The sequence below is a fragment of the Ovis canadensis genome, chromosome 8 (assembly GCF_042477335.2).
Source record: "Ovis canadensis isolate MfBH-ARS-UI-01 breed Bighorn chromosome 8, ARS-UI_OviCan_v2, whole genome shotgun sequence".
NCBI classification, from domain to species: Eukaryota; Metazoa; Chordata; class Mammalia; order Artiodactyla; family Bovidae; genus Ovis; species Ovis canadensis.
Genome location: NC_091252.1, coordinates 98,502,679 through 98,523,530, shown reverse-complemented (window position 1 = coordinate 98,523,530; position 20,852 = coordinate 98,502,679).

Here is a 20,852-nt window from a genome sequence, read left to right as displayed (position 1 = left end):
ATCCTGACACTTGCTACCTGCTGGCTACAGTTCCCAATCATGCCAGATGCTGAAGAGCAAGTCTGTGGATGCTGTGAGCTCAGATTCGTTAAGATGCCAGGGACTCATCCACCACATTTCAGTGCACCATCGAATTCCTCCAAAAGCTAAACAGTGACACCTCCAACCTTCAAGTCTGCTAACTTCCTACCAGAATGAAAGTAACAAATTAATTCACTGTGAAGTTGCCTTTTTGAAATGTTACTGGATTTGCCCACAGTCAAAAAAGAAAATCAAAATATTTGGAGGAGGCCTATATGGGAAAAGAGTTGGACCATATAAAGAAGGCTGAGCACCACCAAAGATGCTTTCACACTGCAATGCTAGAGAAGATGGTAGAGATAGCCCCTTGGACTGCTAGATCAACCCTGAATATTCATTGGAAGGACTGATGCTGAAGCTGAAGCTCCAATACTTTGGCCACCTGATGAAAAGAGCCAGCTCATTGGAAAAGACCTTGATGCTGGGAAAGATTGAGAGCAGGAGGAAAAGAGGGCAACAGAAAATGAGATGATTGGATAGCACCACTGACTGACTGAACATGGGTTTGAGCAAACTCCTGCAGACAGCGAAGGACAGGGCAGCCTGGCACGCTGCAGTCCCCGGAGCTGCGGAGAGTCGGATACGGCTTAGCAACTAAACAACAGCAGCAACATATGGGAAAATAATCTTTAAAAAAAAATGATAATATATATATATGTATGTGTGTGTGTGTGTGTATCAGATTCAGTTTGCTGTACATCTGACACTAATACAGCACTGTAAATCAACTGTACTCCAATAAAATTAAAAAGAAAAAACTTAGAGGACTTGTGAATGAAGAAAACACAGTAAAGGAAAGAAACATGATAAGCCCTTACGATTACCCAGTCACACCAGATCCAACGAGGACCGTGTGTCCTTCCCACCAGGCTTCTCCAGAGCTGTGGGAAGTGATGACTAGGTGCAAACAGGCGTCAGACTCAGCGCTGTTCCAGAACTGACTCACGCCGCTGGTTGGAAGCGAGAAACAACCCTTGAGGATACAGCATAGGGTTCAGAGGCAGGAGGCAGGTCATCTAATCTGGGAGACATACCAGCTTTAACCAGAGGAGGAAAAGCGGGAGGTGAAAAGAAAAATTTAGCCATGAAAATTTAACATCCTAATTTCCTGAAACCTAGAAAATTCTAGTTAGCGCAAGAGAGAACTAGATTGAAGATGTGGAACAAACAGCTGATTATCTAATTCTTCAGACATTGATTCTTTTAAATTTTAAGATGCATATAATTATTTTCCCTCGTGAAATTTGCAATAGTGTATTATTTAGAACATCATTAACAGTTAATGTGGCCGAGTCTCTAAAAACGCAGTGGCAAAGCATTTTTCTATTTCATCTTCCTACTTTAGGTATGTCCCTCACCAAATTTCTTTTTTAACCCATAAAACTGACTTGAAGGAACAGCAGGATGTCTTTTTGGATTCTGTTTGTATAGGAGCCCTATGAATTTTCATAACCTAAACTGGGTTTTCATTTTCCAGTGAAGTGATCCACAGCTCTTTCCTCTAGTCTCCATATTTATAAATGTAAGACCAAGATACAGATATCTCTGTCACCAAGACACAGTCGAGTAAAGCAATGTACCTGTCTGAGAGATCCGTCATGGGAGCCCTTGGGAATCTATAGATTAATATCGATATAGATTTGGATGATGATATTTCTGGGTGTTTGATCAGTTGCTCCCTCAGACTGCTGTCTTGATCCAAACAGGAAGCTTGCCTATTTATATTTTCCTTGATGAGGGTCCAAAGAGGAAAGAGCCTTCCTCAGACCAGCTCCTTGGGCACAAAGCCTTCTTTTGGCCTGGTTAAACCCCTGGAGCTTCATCGGCCAGCTTGTGCCTCTCTCGATATTCCTTTTTCCTCTTCTGTCCTGTGTGACCTTCTCATGCCCAAACCGTAAGCCCCATTGTGTGTGCTAAGTCGCTCAGTCGTGTCTGACTCTGTGACCCCATGGACTGTAGCCTCCAGGTTCCTCTGTCCATGGGATTCTCCAGGCAAGAACACTGGAGTGGGTTGCCACGCCCTCCTCCAGGGGATCTTCCTGACCCAGGGATCAGGCCTGTGTCTCTTATGTCTCCTGCATTAGCAGGCAGGTTTTTTACCACTAGCACAAGCTGGGAAGCCCTAAGCCTCATTAAACAACCTCAGCATCCAGAGAGACCCTACATTAGTAGAGCATTTCACTGTTTATTAAACCAAAAGATGTGTGTCAAGGTGCCTGGAGGGGTACTTCTGTTCCTTAGCAAACACGTCTTTGCTTGTCCCCTTGTTTAAGCTTCAGAGTGTGTAGTGAGTTGGATGTAACCATTCCCCTTTCTTCATGTAATAATGAATTAATACCCAAGATTTCTTGAGTGCAAGACATTGTTTAAGCACTTTATATGTTAAGTCATCTAGTCTTCATATTATCTCCATTTTGCAGATGAGGAGACTGAGGCCTGGAGGTCTAAGGAACTTACTCATGTTTATGCAACTGGTGGATGACAGAGCCAGAACTTGATTCCGGTGCAGTCCTTTCCCATGTGGGCTTAACCCCTGCACAGCAACTGCCAACGGAAGGCAGCCTGCCCGTTTGGGGAGGGGCAGGGGGCAGAGAGTGGAAGGCGCTTACCCAGGGCAGAGCTGGAGAAGGCAGGCTGGACTTCTCACTCAAGCAAAGCATCTGTTTTCTATAACCTGCCACTCGCTGTCTGATTCCCGGTCACATGTCCCCCAGGGAGGCTGCATATACTGGTCAACCCTTCGCCTGACAGTCTCAGCTGTCTGTGGCACTTCAGACCCCACTCACGGCTGCAGCTTTGGGGGCTCAGTCAGATTCGGATGAGAAAATGGGGATGAACAAGCAGGCATCACAATAACTTGGCCCCAAGTGCAGGAGGGCTCATGGCATCAGGCGAGAGGATGTGAACGTGCTGAAATTTGACAAGTGTTGAGTCTCAAATGCAACAATTCTGTACGGCTGGACTGGAGCATCGGTGCTCAGCACAGAGAGTGGGTCTCTGGGCAAGTCGTCGTGAAGTGGTCCCCAGAATCCTCAAAACCCAGAGCAGAAGCGGCCTCAGTGTGCACGGGAAATGGCTCAGGGAGGTGCAGCTTTTCTGATAATGTGCCACGGGGCAGTGTGCAGAAGCATCCCACAAGCCCAGTGCCGTGAGAACAAAAGAGAACCACCCGACCTCCCATCAGAGGCGTTGGGGAGAGGCGGAGCAGCCTCGGGAGGCCCTCGTCACAGAGCAGCAGGTGTGGCCTCCCTGCCCTCCTGGGTATAAAGAGGATGACGAACTGCCTCTGGCGTGGACATCACATCTTCTTGCGTCTCTGCTCTTGTCCCCTAGCACATAACGAGCACAATGTGTCACAGCCAATCGAGACCCAACTGCGGCAAGTTCCCCAGCATTTAAAGCTAAAGCGGCATTAAGAAGCACCATAAAGAAAGAAAGTGAAGTCGCTCAGTCGTGTCCAACTCTTTGTGACTCCATGGACTGTAGCCTACCAGGCTCCTCCGCCCATGGAATTTTCCAGGCAAGAGTACTAGAGTGGGTTGCCATTTCCTTCTCCAGGAGATCTTCCCAACCCAGGGATCAAACCCAGGTGTCCCACATTGTAGGCAGACGCTTCACCATCTGCACCACCAGGGAAACCCAAGAAGCATCATCCCGGTGCCCAAATCCAGGAGTGGAAAGCGGACCTTCCCCCAGCCGTCTGATGGACTAATGGGTGATGTGAGTCATGTGGCTCAGCTCTGGAACATGAGGTAGTTAACAATCGTCCCCATTCATTGATGGGGATGAAACGATGGGGACAGGATGTCAGATGGAATCAGAGAGAAGAATTTAGTGTGGAACAGGAACTGAAACAGTTTCAATAAATCAAATAAATAAACCAAGAAGAAGCACCACCAAGAGTTCAAGCCACCCCATTAATAGGGGATGAAGTCCCAGAAGCCAGAATAATTGAGGTGCAGCGGAGGGGAAATGACCTGTAAGGATGGATTTACAGCACTGTCCTGCCTGATGGAGGGAAAGGCCCGAGGAAGCTTTTACGTAAGTATGAAGAGAGAACACGTGCCAGCATACAAGGGCGGAGATTTTCTTGAAAGTGTCAGTCACTCAGTCATGTCCAGCTCTTTGCAACCCCATGGACTGTAGCCCACCAGGCTCTTCTGTTCACAGGATTCTCCAGGCCAGAATACTGGAGTGGGTAGCCATTCCCTTTTCCAGGGGATCTTCCCGACCCAGGGATTGAACCTGGGTCTCCCGCCTTGCAGGCAGATTCTTTACCACTAGAGCCACCTGGGACGCCCTTCTCAGGGAAGTATCTCTCTCCTCATCAGAGATGTCCCTGCCTTAAGGCGATCCCTTCACGTAAGGGGCAGTCAGAGAGCTGTCAGCCAACTAATGAAGTGGAACTCAATCAACCAAGAAACCACACTTTTAGGGGTGTTGAATAATGTCCTATCAGTGATGTCTTTGTGGAGCAAAGGTATTCCCATGTAAAGACAGGAAAAGGGGAAGAAGAAGAAGAGGAAGGAGAAAAAGGAGGAGAGAGAGGGAGGAAGAAGATGGGAGGGTGAGGAGGAGGAGCACGCTGGGTTCCCAGGAGCACCTTTGCACAAAGAATGAGCCTTTGGTCCACTGCCTGGGATCTGATGTACCAGGAGTCCGGGGCTCAGACTGTCCTGCAGAGAAACCACTGTGCTCAGACCAGAGTCCTAGGGACAGGGCCCTAAAACAGGCAACATCAGATCAGAGGTCTGCAATCATTTTCTGGCCTAGAAATACTCTGTCCAGCATGGTAGCCACTAGGTACCTGTGACTCCAGATGACCTGAAACATGGCTGGTTGAATCCAGATGGGCCCTGAGTGTGAGATACTCACTGGATTTTGAAGACTTGGTACAAACAAGCAAAAAAAAAAAAAGGCAAAATATCTCTGCAATACAATTTTATATGAATTAGGGGTTCAATGATAGTATCTTGGATATATGGAGCTTAGTGAAATACATTATTAAAATTAACTCCACCTGTTCTTTTTGCTCTTCTAATGGAAGCAGTAGAAAATATGAAAATATGTAGAAAATATGAGTTGTGGCTCTGCCTCTGGGGGACTGTGAGAGTCTAGAAGCAGAGGGAGCCAGGCCTTGCCCAGCCTCTGGGGTCACCCCCAGGTTGAGGCCGCCGGGCGGTTGCTGGGACAGAAGCAAGCAGGTGGGGGCTCCTGGGTGCCGCCCAGAGTCCAGAAGAGAGAAGCTGGGGCCCTGCCTGGGGAGCCTGCACTGCAGGTGGGGGTCCTGGACATCGGGGGAGGGCTGCCTTCACGCCTGGAGGGCCAAGCAGCGGAGGAGGCAACCCCTCCACCAAGCCGACTTGATTTGCAGCCCAGGAATCTCCAGATCCAGCTCAGAAGCTGTGCCACGGGAGCACCATTCACTCCCGTGACTGCGGAACGCCCTCCTCCCAGGGCAGGCGAGGGTTGTTAACAAAGCAGTCTGTCCTCCTGTAGTCAACTCTTGCAGAAAAAAACACTGAGCTCCCGCGAATCCAGAAAGCAGGAGTGTGTTGCTTTACCGGGGCTTCCTTCACTGAATCACAGGGGCGGGAACCACAGAAATTCACCCTCTCACAGCTCTTAAAACCAGAAGTCAGAAACCCGGGTGTCAGCAAGGCTGAGTCCTCCTGAGGCCGGGAGAGATAGCCCGTGTCTCGCCTCTTCCTAGCTCCCGGGGACTCACTGAGCGTCTCCGGTTTCCTTGGCTTGCGGCACCATCACCCCATTGCAGAAGTCATCTGCACATGGCCTCTCCCTGGGTGTCCGCACTTCGTCTTCCTTCCCTGAACGTCTGCCTCTGCACGTAAATTGTCTCCTTTTTATGCCGACGAGTCATCTGGACCAGCACTGCCCCTGACGGGCTCACCTCTGTGAAGACCCCGTCTCTAAATGAGACCACATCCTAGGGTGGGGGGTTAGAATTCTGACAAAGCCCGTCTGGGGGCACAGTTCAACCCTAACAAGAGGGAGGTCGTCTGTCTGAAACAGCTTAGCTACAGGCAAGGCGTTAAGAGTTCCGCACATCCGTCCACAAACTCAGGTGTGAGAGAGAATTTTTTGAAGGGTATTTCCACTACTAAACTTCTGTGAAAAGTTTTACTGCCTGGCTGATTCGGAAAGCCAAATGTTCTCCCCACGTTGTGTGTTGACTTCAAGGACTTGCCTGATGCCGAGGAGCTTTAATTCTGCGTTGGGCGGTGAGCTAGAATGTGACTCTTCCTGTCTTCTCTCCAAGGGCCCATCTTCTGAATCATCCAGTGTCCCCGGTGGACATCTGCCCCTGAGGCACTGAAGCCCCACTGAGATATCCTCATTCCCTTTGTCTTGCCCCTGATGTCCAGCACTCTCTGCTTTCCTCTTAATGCTTCCGACACTGGAGACTCAGACGTGGCTCATATGTGGTACCACAGATGAGATCCCTGTAGTGCCGTCAGTAGCACTGACTCTTTGTGACCCCATGGACTGTAGCCCACCAGGCTCCTCTGTCCATGGGGTTCTTCAGGCAAGAACACTGGAGTGGGTTGTCATTTCCTTCTCTGGGGGATATTCCCGACCCAGGGATCGAACTTGCGTTCTCCTGCTTGGCAGGCTGATTCTTTACCACTGCACCTCCTGGGAAGCCCAATACTGGTGTGACAAACTTTGAGAAAAAAGACGAAAGGAGAGACAAACATGTAAAATTTATTAAACTAAATTTTAATTATGGTGTAGGAAAAAATAATTTATAATGTGTGTACCTAAGAGATGCAGAGCTTTGCTCATTTTTTAACTCAGTGAAACCTCACTAATTTGGACTTCTAAAAATTATATTTTGCAGCTTCTAAATAATAAAATTATCATGAGTTAGCTTTAAAAAGTACTGGCCAGCAGATTTTCCTATGGGCTTTGCTACCTGAATGGATGTTGCCTAAATACGTTAAAACATCTTCTGCCCTTAGTGTTTAAACATTGCCCAGGTAATGTTGATTTATCCACTGAGCAAACCCTAGCATTACAGATCGCAGAAAGGCCCTGGCCATTTCTGATTTAACACACATGTCCAATGATCAAAGTCTTATTCTACGTAGATGTATCTGTCTGTAATCGTTTTATCATTTATTCTATCACAGATTTCCGCAAGCGGAGGAATTGCCACCCATTCTGAGGTCCTCTTGGCAACGGCACATGTGGTGGGTAAATTCTCACAAGGCAGAAATCTCTCTCTACACTGGAAACGGGGATTTCACAGGGGGTGAATCAGCTTCAGATCCTTCAGCACCAAGGGGTTTCTCTAATAAGAGTGCTTAACAAACCAAAGGGAAGATGATCGGAGAGTGATGAAATATTCAAGACGACAAAATAGCTCCACACAGAAAGCAATGGGGCTTGCCAGAGGAACGGGTGTTTTCTCCAGACCTCTCAAGACAGTCAGATATGGATGAAGCAGCTGCCCACCCGGGCTCAGATAAACCCTAAGCCAACACCTCCCCGGGGTCTCGGGCCTCCCTCTCACCGACCCCCCCGGGGGACACAGGCTCCCCTCTTGGTCTCTTGGCCCAGGCAGCACCCCACCGTCAGGCTCCCTGCCTAAGGAAACCAGGCCTCCACGCCCCGCGGCCCGGCGTGTTCTGTGCAGAGCAGATACGGCGGCTCACAGAGGGCCGGGCCATGAATCATTCAGCGTCAAGGCCTTTTCAAGTCAAATCCCTCGGCTCTGGAGCCCAGCGCTCACAGAGGGCTTGGGGAGCATCAATTATGGAAATGCCTTCAAGTTAAGATTAGAGGTACATTTGGTTATTCATTTCCTTTCCATCCCTGAATTGCAATAACTTCATTTCAGGAGTCATTTTTGCAGCCTCCCATCTACACTTTGGTACAATTTGCTAACATGAAGGGACTTTCAAAACTAAATGTATGCGACACACACACACACACACACATATATATATATATACATACATGTGCCTCTATGTATAGAAGTACACAACTTAGGCAAGCCCTGGGAGATAGTGAGGGACAGGGAGGCCTGGCAGGCTGCAGTCCATGGGGTGGCAGAGTCAGACACGACTTAGCAACTAAACAACATGGATGCACACACAACAGATATACACGCATATACCTATATATATATATATATATATATATATATATATACACACACACATATATGTGTACACACCTATTTATACACATGTATGTTCATATATGGGCTTCCCTCATAGCTCAGTTGGTAAATCATCTGCCTGCAACTGAACCCAGGAGACCCAGGTTCAGTTCCCGAGTCAGGAAGATCCCTTGGAGAAGGAAATGGCAGCTCACTCCAGTATTCTTGCCTGGAGAATCCCAGGGACAAAGGAGCCTGGCAGGTTACAGCCCATAGGATCGAACGAGTTGGACACTACTTAGCAACTAAACCATCAACCATATGCATATGCATATACCTATGTGTACACACGCATATTCATATATGTACCTATGTATGCGTATACTCACAGAGATATACCCATATATGCTGCCCCTTAGTCACTCAGTCGTGTCCAGCTGTTTGAGACCCCATGGACTGTGGCCTCCCCGGCTCCTCTGTCCATGGGATTTCCCAGGCTAGAATACTGGAGTGGGTTGCCATTTCCTTTTCCAGTACATATATAAATATAGATATATTTGTGTGTGTATATATATATATATATATATATATATATATATATATATTTGTTTGAGTATCTGTGAGTGTGTTATGTGTGTGTGGAATGTCACCTAGGAATGAATCAGTTAAAATCATTTTTAATTAATTCTGAGTACAGAACTGAAAAGTCACTTGGTTTTAGGTAGAATTCCTATTGCATGGGCTTCAGAAGTACCCGAGGATGAGCCGCTACACAGCATTTTGTCAGCATCGTCAAAAGCAGGTTTTAAATCCATGCCTGCTAATCCCCACAGCTTCGTGCGTGCTTCATGAACCCGTTCTATAATGAGCATTTTATTTAAGCCATTTTTCGAGATTAGAACAGAGTTTATTTCCTTCTACTTTTCATTTACGTTTCTTTTAATCCCTTCATTCTATAAACTTAATTGCTATTTTGCTGGTCCCCAAGCAGCTAACCTAAGCCTTCTTTAAGCGTGTCTCAGTAATTTTCCTTTCGTTATTTACCACATTTCTCTTTAGTCAGCTAAATGCAACTTTCAGGATATTTCTTGGGTGAATAAAGCTTTCTAATGAAGCATTTGCAACTAAACACATTTTATTTTCATCCTTCCCCTCTTCCAGGGGATTTCAAATAGATGACAGAAAGATTGATACCAACCATTAGTAATGTTTTGTTTTTTTTTTTTTAATCTCAGGCAAAACAGTCAACATTACATTTGGTAAAAAACAAAACCAAATGAGCATTTGACACAATTGCCACCATTCCCCCTGTCCTGACAGATCTGGATTCTGATCCATACCCCAGAAATGGGTACTTCTTCACCTTGGAGCCCACACGCAGGCTGCCATCTGCCTTATCTTCTTGGCTGACTGCAGGTTTACCCCTTCAAACACACCTGTTATAGCAGCAGCATAATAAAATAAACAACTATATAGATAAGCTTGCAAGAATCCACTGTGAACACACCCTGTCTGGGTAATATAATTTCATCCAGGGAAAAGACTTTAGAGAACAGGTCAATTATTTTCCTGCTTAACTCTCTGTGATTCAAAGCAGTAGCAAATACAGAAAGTGGACCAGAATCATTATTAAGAGCTTCACAATGGACGCATAGCAAAAAGAAGCAATAGTCATGAAGTCCGTTGCCAAGAAGAACGGGTATATGTTTGTATAGAATATACTTATCGAACTATATTTATTGAAATACAAGTGTCTGCGGTCAGTTCTTCAAAAGAGGATAAACAGTGGATTTGGTCAGTAGCATAGTGGCTGGCTTGATGATAAACAGCCGTAGAGGAGCCAAGTGTAAACAGAGGCACAGTAGCAGCAGATCCTGTGTGACAGCGTCAGAGTCCTAGCTTCACTTTCACGTTCACTTCTTTACGCAGCGCCTCTCACTTCAGTCCCCAGCAGAGCCTTGTCCCTGCCACAGACGACAGCCACTGACATTTCTTTCCAGTGTGACATTTCACAGCAGGATTCCATGTTTACTTCCTCATCTGACCCTGTCACCCCTACCACAAAGGTTTTTGATAACTGGGGGGGGTCTTGATCATCCTATTTCAGCAAGAAGAAGACAGCCTTTTGAAGATATCTTATAGCTTTATGTGACATGATCTCGTGTCTCACGACTAATCCTTTGACACAAAAACTTAATTAAAAACTTTATTCCAAATTTGAACTTCCTTCAACAACCCTGTAGCCACCTCCAAGAAGTATTTCTTTGAAAAGTCAAAGTGAAGTCACTCAGTCATGTCGGACTCTTTGCAACCCCCTGGACTGTAGCCTCCCAGGCTCCTCTATCCATGGGATTTTCCAGGCATGAGTACTGGAGTGGGGTGCCACTTCCTTCTCCAGGGGATCTTACCGACTCAGGGATTGAACCCAGGTCCCCTGCATTGCAGGCGGACGCTTTATCCTCTAAGCCACTCAGCCTTGATTTAAAAAAAAAAAAAAGTAGGAATTTTTGTTCCTTTCAACTTGAGACCAAAGCCTACATCAACCCGAGGTGACATTCCCTACTCTTACCTTGCAGTGGCTCTAGGATCTGGATTAGTAACGAGGAATCTCTATCATAGACTTGATAAGGACAAATAAAACCCAGCCTGCACAGTGCTGAAACCAGTCCAGTAAAATTGCATCCAGTCTGCTCACCACGATTAATCCTTAAGGATATGAAGTAGGAAAAGGACACAGTTTGTGCACAGGGGTCTTGTCAGTTCCAGACTGCAACTGTGCCATATTTTATTTGCACTAATTTGAATATGTTTAGTTCTCCAAGGTAATGAGTATTTGAAACCTCAGTGAAAGGTTTCAACACTTTTTTACAAACTAAAATGGAAATTACTAACCTTGATAAAGCAACAAAATAATATGGGAGTGAATACCAACTCTTGGCTTGCTTACTTTTAAATTGGAAGTAGAATGCTAGTCACTCAGGCTACAAAGAACCTTCTGGAGGATACCTGCTTCAACCACTTCATGACGCATGGTAAGTTTCCCAGTCAAAATAAGATAATAATGCCTGTGAAAGTGCTTGGTGAATAGTAAAGACCGATGAAAGTGTGAATGGAATTTTTATTCCCTTCGGTATTATTATATTGGGTTGTAGACAGACTAGCATCTCATAATTATGGCTTAATGCAGCATATTTACTGCCAGCAACTGTTAGAGTATCGGCCAAGCTTCCAGTGTCAAAAAACTCTATAATGAAACCTGAGCCATCCACGTATGAGGGTGGAGTGTCATCACTGCAGAATAGAAGGTGGACATTACTTAGAGCCCTTATTCTCAAAACCCACCCCTTTCCCTGTAGCTCTGCTCATCACAGTCCAGTTGAAAGGAGAGGAGGTAGGTGGGTAGGAGGTAGAGGAGGAGATAGCGTGTGGAGAGAAGGACCCCGGGGCAAAGTGCACGGAGACCCTCGTCTGCACATCCACGGCTCTTCAACCTGTGTGCTAAACCCTGTAGCAACTGCACTCAGCATTTCCAAACGGGAGCTTCTTCATATTCATGTGGCATTGTTTCTCCTCCTTGAAATCTAAAACAGAAAATCTCAGTGATTCACCCAAAGGCACAACCAAACAACCGCAGGAACGGCAACAACGAAGGGGGCACGCACTGTGTTTGCTTCTTCAAGACCACGCTTACAGCGAACGCTCCGTGTTTTGGGTGCCTGGAACCGTGGTCTAGTACTCGGGGTTCTTACGCCTTCATATACACGGGAATCTTTAGTTCAACAAATACAAGTCTTCACAGAACCATAATTCCATTGTTGCTGTTGTTAATAAATAAGACAAAAATGCCAGCTTCAGAGATGGGAAAATTAAGGCCCAAAAAGCATATGAACCATAGTCAGCCACAGGGCAAATCTCGGAGTCAAGTCTTTGGAACATCCAGTGAGAAGACATCCCAGGAGAACAGGCTGTTTCTTCGAGGAAATAACAATAACCAGGAGGCTGTCAGTTTCAATTCAATACTTTTATACACACCCTACCTTGCAAATTCTTTTAAAATATATGTATATTTCATGTGGACATAAAAAATCAATGTTGCGGCCTCAGCCCCATTCACACCTTGATGCAGTCTATAATGGAAAAGGCAGCAGTGAAATTAAAAATGTTGTTAACTTCCGAACACTGCTTTTTTGTTGCTTTATGTTTGACATAACTGACCAAATGGGACACGCTCACTTTTAATGTGGTTTTATTTATTTTTCTTACACTATTTCTTTAGCACTTTTTCTTCTCACATGACACATTAATACATAATTCAGAGCTTTTATGCCTCCCTGCACTGGCAGCATGATTTCTTGTGCTATTGAGCTGCTCTATTTATGAGCAAATGGCCAAAGTGTCTTTGATTATTCATTTTGGGGGGCAGTTTTATAGAAGCTGCTGGGAATTTTAACCCCTAGATCCCAAATCACTTTTCTCTGTTTCAGAGACGAGTCTAAGCTCTGGCCCTGGTAGTGTCAGTCTGTCCCCTCCTGGGCCGTCCTGTTCTCTGTCTGAACGCCGACCTCAGTGAGCCGGCGGGGTGATGACCCGCATGATGGGAGCACAGACACCCCATGGGCATCACTTATGCCCAGATTCTCCCGGGCTTTCACCCCCAAGTCTTCACAGCCATTTTCTTGGTCTGTTTACACACGCTTGTCCCCTGATTTTGGTGCTAACTTCCACCATTTGGGACACCATCTTGCTGGCTGCAGTCTTGGGAAATTCCTGAGAAATCCCAGGAAATCTGAAGCTGAGCCCCCTTCCCCTACTCCCGCCCCCAGCGCTCAGAATCCCACATCTTTCTGCATCTCTCAAAGGCAGCACCAAGCCTCCTTCCAAGCTTCTGGGATGAGAGAACCCTGTCAGTGGAAGAGTAAGATTATGCAGCTAAATTATAAGATCTAGGGGCCAGAAGGGGCTTTGGAGATCATCAGTCTTTTTTTCTAGATAAGGAAGTGGAGAAATCAGGCTACGTGCAAAGGTCACTGAGAGTGAATGATAAGTGCTTACCTTGACCTGGAGCCCTTGTCTTCCAGAATGTGATCCTTCCACTCCCATCCCCGTGGACTTCCTCAGTTAAGTGTGTGTGTGTGTGTGTGTGTGTGTGTGTGTGTGTGTGTGTGTCTGCTCAGCTGTCCCAGGACCAGGGCTCAGCCTACACCATAAGTATGTGTCCACCGAGTGCCCAGCCAGACTCTTCTGGGTCCCTTTTGCACAAGACTTTCCACAATTAGAAAAGGCGCGAGAGAAAGACAAGGAAAGAGGAATGACAAGGATGCGGGTGGAAACTGCCCTGAAGCTCCCCGGTTTCCATCTCTTTCTCTCCTGTCTTGGCTACTTTGCTCCCCAGGCTGTGCACTCTCACACCTGTAGGTTGCAGACACTCCATCCTCCTCGGCAAGAGGACCCGGGTGGAGCCAGCCTCAGCACCACCGCGGGGACACGGGGAGCAGAGAGGGATTAATGTGGTGACGAACGCGGTGAGAGAAGGTCGAGCCCACAACAGCCGGGTCCTGGGCGCCTCTGCCCTTCAAGGCGGCTGAGCACATCCTGTTTACTCCTTTCCTCCCCCTCCCGCCTTCCCCCACCTTTCTCCCTCTTCCCTCCTTCCTTCCTTCCATCCTTCCTTGTCTGTACATCCTTCCATGCTCTCTTTGTATTTTTTCTTTTCTTTTTTCCTTCTTTCCTTTCCTTTTCTTTTTTTTTTTTTTTTGCCAGATCCAAAGCAGCCAAGAGTCCTTAGCATCTCACAGAATCTTGAACTAACAGAAAGATGTCATTCACTCATCCTTTGTTTACCTTTCCACTTAATGATGTATCCACAGGCACCGGGCTGGATTCTGGGGCTACAGAGGATAATGAAACCCTGCTCCCACCCCGAGCCAAGCTTGAATGTTTACACTCAGTCCTATCAGGCCAGCCCTGCCCAGCAAACCTGAAGTGAGCAAATCAGACTGGGCCAGTCATCCATCCAAGCCACCTTCCAATCTCGCTCTGAGGGCCGCCTTGCTCAGAACAGTGCAGAAGATCATAGAACCTCACTCCCAGCTGCTAAGGAGTCGAGTGTCTCCATGCCCCCACCTCCCCCTGGGGTCCCAGGGGTGCCATCGCTTAAGCTGCAGAAGACAGAGACTAACTCTGACCTCCGCCTGCCAAAACATCACTTGTTCCAAAGTATGCGATCGATTTTATGAAGCTATGACTTTTTCCAGAAGTAAAAACAGCTAATGAATGAGGAAGTCCTTACTCGGTGCTGGGCGCTGTGCTAAGCCCTCTTAGGGGTCAATCCGTTTAAACCTCATGCCAGTCCTATGAGTTCAGTGTTTGATTTTTCCTGTTATGGACTGAATTGTGTTCAGAAAATCCATATACTGGAGCCCCATCCTCAAAGTGACTGTATTTTAAGGTGGGCCTTTAGGGAGGTGATTAGGGTCCAAAGAGGTCATGAGGGTGGGATCTGACCTAATAGGACCGGTGTCCCTACAAGAGGAAGAGACCCAGGGTTCTCTATTCCTCTCTCACACAGAGGAAGGGTCCCATGAGAACACAACAAGAAGGTCCGTGAGCCAGGAAGAGCAGTCTCACCGGAAACCAACCTCACAACACATTGATCTGGGACACCTGGCCTCCAGAACAGAGAGAAAATAAAGTAATACCATTGTATTTTTGTTACACAGCCCTACCAAACACCAAAGAATTGATGCTTTTCAACTGTGGTGCTAAAGAAGACTCTTGAGAGCCCCTTGGACTGCAAGGAGATTAACTCAGTCCATCCCGAAGGAAATCAACCCTGAATAGTCATTGGAAGGACTGATGCTGAAGCTGAAGCTCCAATACTTGGGCCACCTAATGTGAAGAACTGACTCACTGGAGAAAACCATAATGCTGGGAAAGATTGAGGGCAGGAGAAAAAGAAGGCAACAGAGGATGAAATGGTGCGATGATATCACTGACTCAATGGACATGAGCTTGAGCAAGCTCCAGGAGACAGTGAAGGACAGAGGAGCCTGGCGTGCCCCAGTCCATGGGTCGCAAAGAGTTGGACCTGACTGAGCGACTGAACAACAGAGGACATTCTATACTGTATGTAGACTATAGTGAGTACAATAGACATACTAGAGTGAGTACTAGAGTGAGTACAATAGGCATACTATAGTGAGTACACAGAAGTCTTTCATTAGTGTGCCTTTAAATATCATAACTTTTGAGCAGCATAAAATACAACCCAAGGGATGGTGGACCCCTCGCAGACCTGGATATAAGTGGCAGAGCTCTCAGTCTAAATGCACAGACACCTCCAGAAGTAAACAAGTACCAAACCATGGAGAAAAATAAGCTCCATCCTAGTGTGTGGTAAGCACACAAAACTCCTTGAACCTCTTAATATATACACGGAAACCTTTAGTGAACAAGCTTTCAAATTTTATTTACAATTTTTTTTTAACTGAAACAATTTCCTTTTCAGTTCAGAACTAGACAGATAAGACCACAAGGGGAAGGCTTTGCAGGTGGATCCAGGGGCCACGTCTGCTTTTACAAGACTCTTGAATCTCCAGCACCTACCTCTACAGATGGCATATCTGGTTATTTAGGCTTGCGGCCCTTATCACCTCCAGATTCCAATGGAAAAGGATCGGTCCCCAGCAAAATGATGGAAGCTGAGATCTCAGGCAGCAAAACATAAAACGAAGCCAAAAATCCCAGCCATGAGTGAATGCTTGCCGAGTAATGCTGCCTTTGACAGCCCTTAGAAGCAGGTTGCTTTTTTACAATAAGTGACCCCAACATGAAAGAGCTTGGGTGTCTGCCTAAGAACTTGAAAACTCAGAGTTTATGAAATTTCAGCATTACAGCTTGGTTTTGCAACTGTTCAGAGACCCTTTCCCCATGTCTATAGGGGAATAAAGCAATCTTTGTTTAATTTTCACACTGCCAGCCAATGAGGGGCCTCTCTCCATTTTGCCACGCTCAGCACTAGGTATATAGCTCTGCCAGGAATAAGGTGCAGCCCATGGAGCTCAAATTAGGAGAGCAGTTCAGTTTTTATGCCTTTCAGTGTTTCAAAAGCACAATTTCCATTTATTATATAATTTACGTTGCATATCCTCTGTACCTAGATTTCAACCATCTGACTATTTCTAATATGGCCCAAAATTATCTGCTGTCATTTACTTTATTCTTACAATCTTCTTTAAGAACCCCTTGTGCCATGATAAGTACGATTTAGGCAATACTTGCATCAAAAACACACACTTCCAAGAATTTGCAACCATGTCATAAAATTTTACCCATAACCAAAGGAACTGAAAACTGTTTTCTATCCAGTGTTATGGACTGAGAACAATCTAAGAGAAAGTGCTCACTGCTTCCAATGATTTGTGTCAACTGGTGAGACCAAAGCCACTCTGCAACTCAGGGATTGGGATCCAGGGTGGCAGAGATCTTCGTGAGACTGACCCTGAGAGATAAGTCATCTAATGGACCTTAGTGGGGGCAGGTGTGTGCTTTTTTTTTTTTTTTTTTTTTGGCCACACTGCACAGCATGTGGGGTCCTTCGTTCCCTGATCAGGGATTGAACCCAAGCCCCCTGCATTGGGAATAAGGAGTCTTAACCACTGAACCATCAGGGAAGTCTCAGATATGAGCTTTTTTGCATCTGACTGAAAAGGGGAGACACTTTCACAGGTGTTCCAAAGCAAGACTGCAGAAAGCTTTCCTAACAAATATTATGGAAAAGAATCTCAATACCTGAAACAAATCTGCAGATAAGCTTCCTTGCAACTTAAAAAACTCTGATGTTCTTGTGCTGGGTAATGTAGACAACTTGCTAGACAACACAGTTTTGAAGCAAAATCCTGAAACATGTGAATGCGTATGAGGGGAGAGAGACAGAGAAAACAGAAGAGAAATTACAGTCGAAACATGACCTCCACATTAAGGAAAAGTCCTTAAGTCCACATCACAAAGGAAAAGTCCTCACAGTCGATTAAAATACACACCTTTCTTCCCAAATTCTCAGTTCCTGGCTTAAAGGAAGTCTTGAATTGTCAATTTGATATTGAAAGCAAGGCCAAAGGATGGGCTCAAACTGAAAAGATGATGAGAAAATTCAGCGTCCACACACCCAGTAGTTGAAAAGAGCAGACACAAAGCTTCTTCCTTTTCATTCATTTTATCTGTTGCTATAGTCCTTTGACACACATAAAAAGTCAGAGATATTCTTCCATCAGAGATAGACTCTCAGCTTCTCAAGCATCTAATAAAGTTATATAGGCATCATAATGGCATGGAAGCTCTCAACTCAAAAAGCTGATACTACATAAGTTTAGTAGGATACTTTCTGGGTTTCCCAGGTGGCTCAGTGGGTAAAGAATCCACCTGCAATGCAGGAGACTTGGGTTCAATTCTTGGGTCAGGAAGACTCCTTGGAGGAGGGCATGGCAACCCACTCCAGTACTCTTGCCTGGAGAATTCCATGGACAGAGGAGCATGACGGGTTATAGTCCATGGGGTCGCAAAGAATCAGACATGACTGAGCAGCTTAGCATGCATGCAGGGTACTTTCTACTCAATCATGCAGAGGAAATGGTGTGAAAAAAGGGTCATTAAGATGTTCTATGAAGCATAGTAATTAAGACAGTGTGGTACTGGTGAAAGAATACACAAGTGCATAAATGGAATAGAATACAGAACCCAGAAACAGAAGCGCCTGAATATAATCAAGAGACTTTCCATTAAGGAGCAGAGCTCATAAAATGGAGCAAAGATAGCTTCTTCAGCAAATGATGCTGGAACGACGAGGCATCAGCATGCAAAAAAAAAATAAAATAAATGAATCTAGACACAGACTTTACATCCTTCCCAGAAGTTAACTTAAACTTGGGCTATTCTATGGGTCATAGACAGATAGATAGCATCACTGGCTCAATGGACATGAGTTTGAGCAAACTCCAGCAGACAGTGAAGGTCAGGGAAGCCAGGCATGCTGCAGTCCATGGGGTCATGCAGAGTCGGACACGACTGAGCAACTGACCAACAGCAACATGGGCCACAGACCTAAATGTAAACTGCAAAACTGTAAACCTCCTGGAAGATAATATAGCAGAAAGCCCAGATGACTTTAGGTATTATGACAACTTTTCAAATTCAACACCAAAGGAACTACCCATGAAAGAAAGAATAAATAAGTTGGATTTTCATTAAAATTTAAAACTTCTGCTCTGTGAAAGACAATGTCAAAAACAGAGAAGAGAAGTTGTGGGTGGGGAGAAAATACTTGCAAAAGACACGTCTCGTCAAGGACTAATTCAAAATACACAAAGATTCCTAAAATTCAACAGTAAGAAACAATCCAACTGAAAAATGGACCAAAGACCTTAACAGAGACCTCACCAAAAAAGATATACAAGTTGCAAATATGCATATGGGCGAATGTTCCCCAGCATATGTCATCAGAGAAATGCAAATGAAGCAGCTGATATCACTATACACCTATTGGAATGACCCGAATCTGAAACGCTGACCACAGCAAATTCTGGCAAAGGTGTGGAGCAACGGGAACTCCCATTCATTGCTGGTGGAAATGCAAAACAGTGCCATCACTTTGGAAGACAGTTTGGCTATTTATTACAAAACTAAATACATTTGTACCCTGTGATCTAGCGATTGTGCTCCTTAGTATTTATTGAAAGGAGTTTAAGACTTGTGTTGTTGTTGCTAAGTCATGTCTGACTCTTTGCAACCCCCTAGATTGCAACAAGCCAAGTTTCCCTGTCTTTTACTATCTCCTGGAGTTTGTTCAAATTCACGTCCATTGAGTTGGTGATGCTATACAACCATCTCATCCCATTGCCCCTTTCTCCTCTTGCCCTCCATCTTTCCCAGCATCAGCGTCTTTTCTAATGAGTCTGCTCTTTGCATCAGGTGGCAAAAGACCTGGAGCTTCAGCTTCAGCATCAGTCCTTCCAGTGAATATTCAGGGTTGATTTCCTTTAGGACGGACTGGTTTGGTCTCCTTGAAATCCAAAGGACTGTCAAGAGGCTTCTCCAGCACCATAAGACTTGTGTGCACACAAAAAAATTGTTACACAGATGTTCACAGAAACTTTACTCATAATTACCAAAACTGGAAGATGTCCTTTAGAAGGTGAGCAGATAAATAATATACTGTGGTATATCCAGATAATGGTATATAAGTGCTAATAGAAATGACACATCAAACCATGAAGGAAAAAGAAAACATAGAGGAAACTTAAATACATATTACTAAGTGAAAGAAGCCAGTATGAAAGGCCTGTGTACTGTGTGACTCCCGTGTAGTCTACTGTAGGCACCTGCATAGTCTACCTACTACACGACATTCTGGAAAAGTCTAAGCCATGGCGTCCAAGAAGATCAGTAGTTGCCCCAGGGGTTGGATGAGAGGGAGGAGGAGGGGTTGGGGCACCCAGGAGTGTCAGGGCCGTGCAAACACTCTGTGTGATTCTGTGAGGATGGATACAGGTCATGGTACACATTTCCACAGAGCGTACAACACCGAGAGGGAACTATGGACTCCGGGTGACCGTGACGGGCCAGTGTAGCTGCATCGGTTGTAACAAGTGTGCCCTCTGGTTGACGATGCTGATTATGGAAGAGTCTGAGTGTGGGTGGCCAGCAGTGGGCTCTGGAAGGGGTACGGTGAGCGTGGGGAGGATGATGGGGGAAAAGGGAAGGCGTCAGAGCAGGAGGGATGGAGATAATGTCCCAATGATGAAGAAAAAAAATAATGGCAGAAACCATGATGAAATCTCAATAAATGGAATGTATGAGAAAAATGGTGATAGAAAGATAACCTTAGCCATTTCAGTAGAAACTTATTCTGTGCATAATAGAAATACTGCAAACAAGATTCGAGGTGACCAAGGAGATGGGTTACCTCACCCTGAGGGTCTATCATTACTCGAGGGGTCCAGGGCTGATGAAAATGGCCAGCTCCCAAGTATTCGCTTCTGCCTCAGGACCTGGATCTGGGGCTTTTCCTCCCTTCCTGTGAGGGGCTCAGCTTCCTTCCCTGCCCAGAAAGTCAGGATACTCCCTTTATTGTTCCAGCTCACTACCTGCCTACATTAGCTTGGAACCAGAGCATTCTGAGCACCACCACACTCTCACTGCCTTTCAGACCTCACTTAATCAAGCTAAATGCTCAGAACTTAAATGTGGAAGGAAGCAGAGAACATTCTGGGTCACTGGTAGAATATGACCAAGGTGACCATTTATGAAGCTAAATGTCAAAACACTCTACAGGATAAATTTAAAAGGAGTGCGTTTGTGAGAAAGACAGCCTGGGTACCAGACTCCATTGAGGTGATGATTGGAGCAGCTCTGGGCCATGATGGGGTCTTGGCTACAGAGGATGAGACATGAGCAGACATACATTGTAGAGGAAAGGCTGTCAGAACTTGGTGCCACTGGGTTTGGGGGGTTTCTTCCTTGCTTGACTTTCTTTGCTGGGGAGGGAGGAAAGATTGTGTACAATAAGTATTGCAGAGAAAGACTTTCTTGGAACCAACCTCTGATCTAAGTTTAAAAACTGTAGGCAGACCTACTCTGGTCATCAGGA